The sequence below is a fragment of the Ursus arctos genome, unplaced genomic scaffold (assembly GCF_023065955.2).
Source record: "Ursus arctos isolate Adak ecotype North America unplaced genomic scaffold, UrsArc2.0 scaffold_13, whole genome shotgun sequence".
NCBI classification, from domain to species: Eukaryota; Metazoa; Chordata; class Mammalia; order Carnivora; family Ursidae; genus Ursus; species Ursus arctos.
The window spans coordinates 28,656,583-28,664,447 of record NW_026622797.1 but is presented as its reverse complement, the minus strand read 5'-3'; positions in this window follow the sequence as shown (position 1 = coordinate 28,664,447).

Genomic DNA, 7,865 nt, shown 5'->3' with positions numbered 1-7,865 from the left:
CTACCCTACACTTCTTTCGACACGGTAAGGCTGTAGACATCCACGCCTCATCTCTCCCCCAACCCCGCAAGCTTCTAGAGAACACAGAGTTCATCTTGATTCATGTGTATATTCCACATAACATTAGAAATAGTACCTGGGGCAGAGTCAGAAACCAAATCATTAACTCAATCAATGAATAAATAAGTGGAGAAGGCACAAGGGCATCTGGGATTCAACAGCGAGAACACAGGATAAACACGGGCTGGTGGCGATGGGGCTGGAGAAGCACCGTCCTTCCTCTCTGGTCACTTCATTCCCCAGAGCGCCCCACGTGCTACTTCCCTGGGCTGCTGCGCTCAAGTCTGTTCACATGGATGAATTGTAGGGGAAAGAGCCAACTGCAGGATGTGAGCTAGCTCTCGATGAAGCCGAAGTAGAAATGTGACTTTACTGCTCTCTCTTCCCTTCCTGTTGTCTTTTTTTTCCAACACGGGTGGCCTCCATTTGAAGTGCCCTGGGCTTCCTTCGATGTGTTTGGAGAGGTCACTGCCGGGCCTCCAGGAAGAGAACACTCTGAGCAAAGCAGTGGGACAATTGTGTTAAGGGTCTACAGGCACACACGCTATAAAATCTATTCCACTCAGACGTATGATTCAGCCACTCAAATGTTCCCTGTAGTTTAGATTTGTACATTTGATTTACCCTTCCCTCATAAGCATCATAAAATCGCCTTAGTGCATGACTCACTTTCTTTCATGGACTCACATCTCGGTGATGATAATCAACCTTGGCTAATAGTTCTCTTCACTAGACTGACTGAGGGATTGTTAAAGGCAATAAGCTCACACAACAGACAGTCAAGATGGAGGCACAACATGCAATTTGGTTTATATGTCCTAGTACCGACATCTAACACTTTATTTTAGTCAAGCTCTCTGCTAGGCAGGCTCCCCATCAAAAGCATGGGCTCTGGAGTTCAAGTCCTCAATTTTGATCAGTCAGCCAGAAGGTAACCAGCAGTTGGAACAGAAAGGTGAAAAAAAAGAATGGAACTGTTTTCTTGCTATTATTCTATTTTATTTAAGAAAAACAGTCTTTATGATTAACTATTTGGCTTAAAATTGCATGTCGTGTTCCTCAGAAGTTAAACATAAAATTATTTTATGAGCCAGCAATTTTACTCCTGGGAATATACCCAAAAGATGTGAAAACAGGTATTGAAATAAATACATGTGCGTACATGTTCACGGCATTATTCACAGTAGCCAAAAGATTTTTTAAAAATGACCATCAACAGATAAATGGAAACAAATTGTGGCACAGACGTAGAGTGCCCTCTTATTCAGCCCCAAGAAGAAAGGAACACTGATCCCTACGCTGTAACACAATAAACCTCGAGAACATCAGGCTAAGTGAGAGAAGCCAGACACGAAAGGTCACACATTGTCGGGTCCATTTATATGAAATATCCAGAACAGGTAAATTCAGAGAGTCGGAAAGCATATTAATGGTAACCAGGAGCTGAGGGGAAGGAGAAATGCAGGAGTGACTGCTTACCGGGCATGGGTTTCCTTCTGGAGTAATGAAAACATTTTAGGATAGATAACAATGACGGTTGTATGACACTGCGAATGTACTACATGCCACCAAAGTGTTCACTTTAAAATGGTTAATTTTATGTTATGTGAATCTCACCTAAAAAAAATCATGTCGGGGCAACTGGGTGGCTCAGTGGGTTAAGCATCTGACTCTTGATTTCAGCTCAGGTCATGATCTCAGGGTCATGACAGCACACTTGCGCTCTCTCTAAAAAAAATAAACAAAATAGAATAGAATAGAATAAATTATATCTTCCCACTGAGATGTTATTAATATACTAAATAAAACTGCAAACTTGTCATTCTTTTGCAAACCGGTATAGTACACTTCCTACCAGTCAAGGTGAAGGGTGATGTTCAAAGTATTTAGTAACCAGCAAGAACACATGCCTCCAGTCAAAAATGACATCTCCCATTAAGAATTAGGGCCAGCCAGCTAGATGTCAATCCTGCCAGCCTTCAGAGAGAAAACCCCCAAAGAACCATTTTCTTCGTGTGCCACACGTTGCAGACCACCAGGCATGATCACTGAATCCTTCCCAACAACCCAGACACATTGATAAAGGGATATTTCAATTTTGCAGGAGGAACTACAGTTCAGAGAGACTAAGTAATTTATTCGAGGTCACACAAATATTAAATGGCAGCATCGGAATTCATGTGCAGGTGTTCTTATTTCAAACCAAGATCTTTTGACAGCACGAAAGTCGTTTTTCTCAAGACAACTTGCGTTAAAACAGGTCAACTGGTACAGATATTTGGAGGAGATATTGGCCCTTAGGTGGTCTCCCAGATTCTTGAATTACTGAAAGAAGAGGGTCTAAAACACCAAATGAAGAAACCGACCAGAATCCCCGGAATAAGCTCAGTGGTATAGCTACATGAATAAAAACCAGTATTTGACAATTTACTATTTTGCAGAAACAGGGACTATGGATATAAATGCAACCAAAAAAAAAAAAGGACAAGGCCAGCTCCTTCCCACCCCGCCACCACCACAGCCGATGATAATGTATTATCCCGGGCTTTTGTAAGCACGCAACCCGTCCAGACACACAGAGCCCTGCGCTCAGATGTTTAATGGTTTCATCCTCTGTTGTTGCCCTTTTAAAATCCTTAATCATTTGTGAACAAGGGGCCCTGCTTTTTTCAATTTGCACCAGGCAGTGCAAATTATGTAGCCAGACTTGCCAGTATCCAACTAATTTTAATTCTTATCTGACCTACTTAGCAGAGTTATTATGAAGATCAAATGGAGGTAATACTCGAAAATTCTTTACACTTTGCAAAGTACTTTCATATACAAGTTATTATTCTTTCAGTTAACAGATTCATAATTATTTGCATTTCCAGACCAAAGGCTCCTTGAGGAACACGTTGTTCTTTTTGCAAATGAAAAGACTGACTGGAGAGGGTGAGAGGCTTCCAGAAACAGAGGCTCCAGGCCAGTGAGGGCAGAGCGCACCTGACCCAGGTCTCCTGCCCCTCAGGGAGGGTTCTTCCCGCAGCTCCCATGGCTGCCTGTCTCCTTTCAGCAATAAAATCCGACAATGCCTCCCCCCAGAGAGGCCTGGCTGGCCCCCTAAACTATATGAAGATATCCCCCCTCACTTCCACTCCCCCTGACTCTCCGTCATGTCACCCTGGGCCGGCCCTTCATAGCATTGCCATAATCTGTAATTATTTCTTTTTTGTTTGCTCATTATCTGTCAACTCCGACAAGAGCAGGGATTCTGTGTTTTCATCAGGACATGTTCCGGGCACAGTGCTTGGCACGTAGAAGGCACTCCGTAGTCATTTCTTGAACTAATGAAGAAATGAATGAATAAGTGAATGGATATTCTTCTCCAGGAGACTGGAGAACGCTGCTTTCGGCACCGACTCAAAAGCACTGTAAGGTCTTTGGCCACGTGGTCCATGGGTGGATTTCCTTGGAATGTATTGGTTTACAAATGTTTAACTATCAGCTTACTTATCTACCTACTCTGAAAATGAGATTCTAAACGATAATAAAGAACGGCTTTGGAATTTGTACTAAGCCAACTGTGCACATGGTACAGAATGTTCTCAGAAGCTGCAGGCCTCATGAATAATGAGACAGTCACTTCCCAGACTTTACGGCCTTGCCTGCCTGGTGTTCTCCCTCGCCCACAAACCTTTCACCTCCTGACCTGAATCTGGATTCTCTCCTCTCCCATGAGAGATAACAGATGAAATCCAAGGGAATTACCTTTATCCTGAATCTTGGCTACCACACGTGTTCATCCATTTCCAACAGCTCCGGACTCAGAGCGCTGCTCTTTCACGGAAAGAATGTAATTAACACCATATACCACAAGCCTCGCTACCAGCAGCGCCCCTGACCAAAGCAGCATTATTCATTCAGGCTGTTAATACTGGATTGCTCCAGAAGGCAAAGCTGAATCAACAGAGCCCGGCGGGAAGGCTGGGTTTACTTCACAGCAAGCGGGAATGTGCAGTTGCAGCACAAACAGAATTTCTTTAGCCTTCCCTGAATTATGTTGGTTTGCCGTCCTTTATAAAATCGGGATCTATCAGGCTATTTGTTCCATACACAAAAAAATTTTTGACTAAAAAAATCACCCATGAACCAGTGTCATTTACACACACACACAATCTCAATGCATGCTCATTGTAAAAAATTCAAATACTATAAAAATATATAGAATAAAATATATATCTACCCCATTCCACTCCCCTCTCCCAGAGGTATCTTAACATTTTTAAGTATAGTATTTTCCTCTTCACATTTTAGAACTTATTTTTCTGACACCTTATGCACCTAAAACATTTAAAAACAACTATAGAAAGCATTTATAAAATCGCTTATTGATTTTCAAATGCATATGGTTTCACACATTAACGTGTTTGATATCGGGCTGTCTTATACTTCTTAGATTTCGTGGAACACCCAGTTTTTTAGTTTGTTATTAGACGGCTCAGACTTGATGTGTCGTTTTGAAACTCACTTTTCAAGAGAACCTAAGTAAGCTCTTTACACAGTATTTACCATTCTCACTGCACCGATCCACACACTGCTTGGTATTTTTAAAGTGGTAACACTACAGCTCTCACATCTTTAAATTGCTTCCGAGTTTATTTCTGACCCCTCACACGGTGCCACAGGTATAAAGGCCCAAGTCCTTTATAAAAGAGTTTTGCTGATGAGATAAAGAGTTTGAATCATACTCTTGGGAGCACACGAAATACAAGCATGTTTCGTACCGCTGAGGGCAATAGGTGTGTCACTTGACTAACGCACTGGCTTATTCAAGAACTGTGTCATCAGGCATTTTCACCACGTCCTACACTCATACCCGCTAGGAGAGCTGTGGGCCGGGCACTATCCCGCCATTTTCCCCTGATAGGAAATGGGGAGGGGGAGCGTTTTCCGACTCTATTCCTGCTTTTGCCTATGGCCACTGTCCCAGCCCTCCCACTCCACTCCCCCCCCAACCCCAGGTTCCCCAAGCAGCCCTAGATTCTGTGGAGCTGGCCCAGGGCCTGAGCAAAATCTGAGTGAACTCAAAGAGACTCTAGTCACGTAGAGGAAGAGTGCAGATGGAGGACTCTGACCAGAGGACTCTGACCCAGACTCAGATTGGCTTCAGTTCAAAAACAGCCTCTGGGAAGCAGGTTAGCTCTGGACCTCACCAGGGGGAGGTCCCACAGGTTCAGGTGAGGTCCGGACTCCTTGGTGCTTCCTCCGTGCGGCGTGGAACTAAGCCACCCCACAGAGGCCCTGCGGACTCTGGGGCCTGCCCCGAATCTACAGCAGACCTTGCAGGGGATGGATGCAGCCTAGCCCTGTTCCACCTCTGACACAGGAGGGGAGTCATGTGCACCCCAAGCGCTCCCCAGAACATGGAGCTCAGCAGCTGAAGAATGATCCCTGGGCACAAACAGCATCTCACCCTTTAAGGCAGCAGGGTATTTATAACAGCCACAGCAGAACTATCTAAGGGTCCAAAGGACAAATGGGAACTTGTCTTTTGCACCCTTGCCGTTAGTCAGCATTCTCACATCTACCCCTGGGGAGGAGCCGCGGCAGTGGCTTTTGACCGGTGGTCTGATCTGCGTCTGCCGCACAGCCAATCAGAACCCACGGATCTGCCACCACGATCCCAGCTGCCTTCTACCTCCAAAGAGTCCCCAGCTTGGTTCACCTCTCGCCATCTCCTCGGCGCCCCCAAATCCAAGCTGTCATCATCTGTCACCTTGCTTATTACAACTGCCTCCCATGACCTTCCTTGCTTCTGCTGTCATTCTCCACCAATCCATCTCCATACGGAGCCAGAGTGATCTTTGAAAACAACTATTTCCTACACCACCTCCACCCTACCCCATTTAAAAGACTTCTGTGGTTTTCCACTCCCCTCAGAATAAAATCCAAACTCCTTAGTCTGGATGGCAAGTCCCAATGCACCTACCCTTCCAGCATTTTCTTTACACCACTGTCTCTTACACATTACATTCCAGACACACTAACCTTGAACATGATGCCGGGTTCTGTCTGATGCACGGCACTGGCTGTTGTGTCTCCCTGGAAAACACTTCTACTCTGAGAAGAACCTGCTCCCTCTCAGCCCCACATCTCCTCTGAAATGTCACCTGCCCCGCATAGCTGTCCCTGCTCACCTGTCTGAAGCCTCCTCTCCCATTACTGTCATATCATCCTGCTTATATGCTCTTTCAACAACACTTATTATACTCTGTAATTATCCTGTTTTCTGTTTGCCTCTACGAATATTTAAACTTAGGAGAACGGGGTATGTTGTTAGTTTCTCCTTTGTGTCTCCTTCTCTAATCTAGAACATTTCCTGAACCACTGAGCCAATACATTTTTTTTGGAATGAATGAGTGGGCATTATCTGTATGTTTAAAATTAACCGGGAAGTGCCGCATACCATTAAAATTCACCCACCCAGGGCTGTCAGTGTCAGGATGTGGGAAAAGGTTGAGTGAAAACAGAATAAAGCGGCTGTTCCCACCCCGGGCGCCTATCGGCATCACAAATCTGTAAGCCCCACTCCGACCTGCTAGAGTCTCTAGGGGCAGAGTCTGAACATCCTTGGTTAGGAAGCTCACTGAGTGACTGATGCCCTTCTGTCTCCACATGATTAGAAAGAGCTTTTCCCTTCCTCGGAGTCACTACTGCTCACAGTGACAGCTATGGGGAGATCATCCATGTGGTTAGAGACAACACGTCAACTCTCTCACCTTAGGAGAAGGAGCAAGGGGACCCTGGCAGGTGAGAGCAGAGCTCTCAGAAGAGATGTTCTGCCACACGCCAAGCCTCCAGGGAAGTATCTGAGCCAACTGACATCAAAGAGCGTGAGCTGCTACCGTGGTGTGTGTGAGCTGTGTGTGTGTGTGTGTGTGTGTGTGTGTGTGTGTGTTTTAAAAAGCTCTTTTTATAAAAGTGAAGTACTGTAAAAAGTTTGGAAAATATGGGGAAAACATAAAGAAGAACTTAAAAACCACCCATGGCTCTTCTGCCCAGACAGAAATCATGACGTGAATATTCTGGTATTAAAAGAAAGACACCATAGCCACTAATTCATACTTCCTGCTTGCTATCTGCTGGGCATTTTTCTTTATGCGTCACATGTATTTACTTATTTAATTTTCGCAAAACCCAGTGAGGTACTTTCCTCACCCATTTTACAGATGAGAAAACTGAAGCCCAGAGAGGTTAGGAAATTTGCCCCAAATCATACAATTCCGGGAATTTAATTTAGCGATCTTCCTCCAAAGCTCATGTTCTTAACTACTACACCATACACTGTGTGACTGTATATATTTACTATCTGTACAAATTCACACACACATTTATGTATTTAATAGGGCAAAAAATTATTTGAATACTAACAGCTTTTCCTCGTCCTCCTATTAAGGAAGCAAGCAAGCTCACTTCTGGTTAGCTAGCAGATTTATGAAAAATAAATAAAGTATTTTAGATTCACTTTTTTCCAGTTAACATAATGATCATCTTCCTGTCACACAGTTTTGTTTGCTTATTTGTTAAACTATGAATAGGTGTGTAACTCCACCAAATGACTTTTCTGGGGCTACAGAGATGACCTCCCACCTCCCATAAGCCCTTGACCTGCTAACGAACTTGGCCATGATTTTTTTCCCTAATCTATGGATAAATTCTGTCTGTCAACTTGGCCCAGAATTTTCTTTTCTCACACTGTTCTTGTCTGGCTTGGGTACCAAGGTTACCACAGACCTATAAAATGAGTTGAGGAGTGTCCTGCC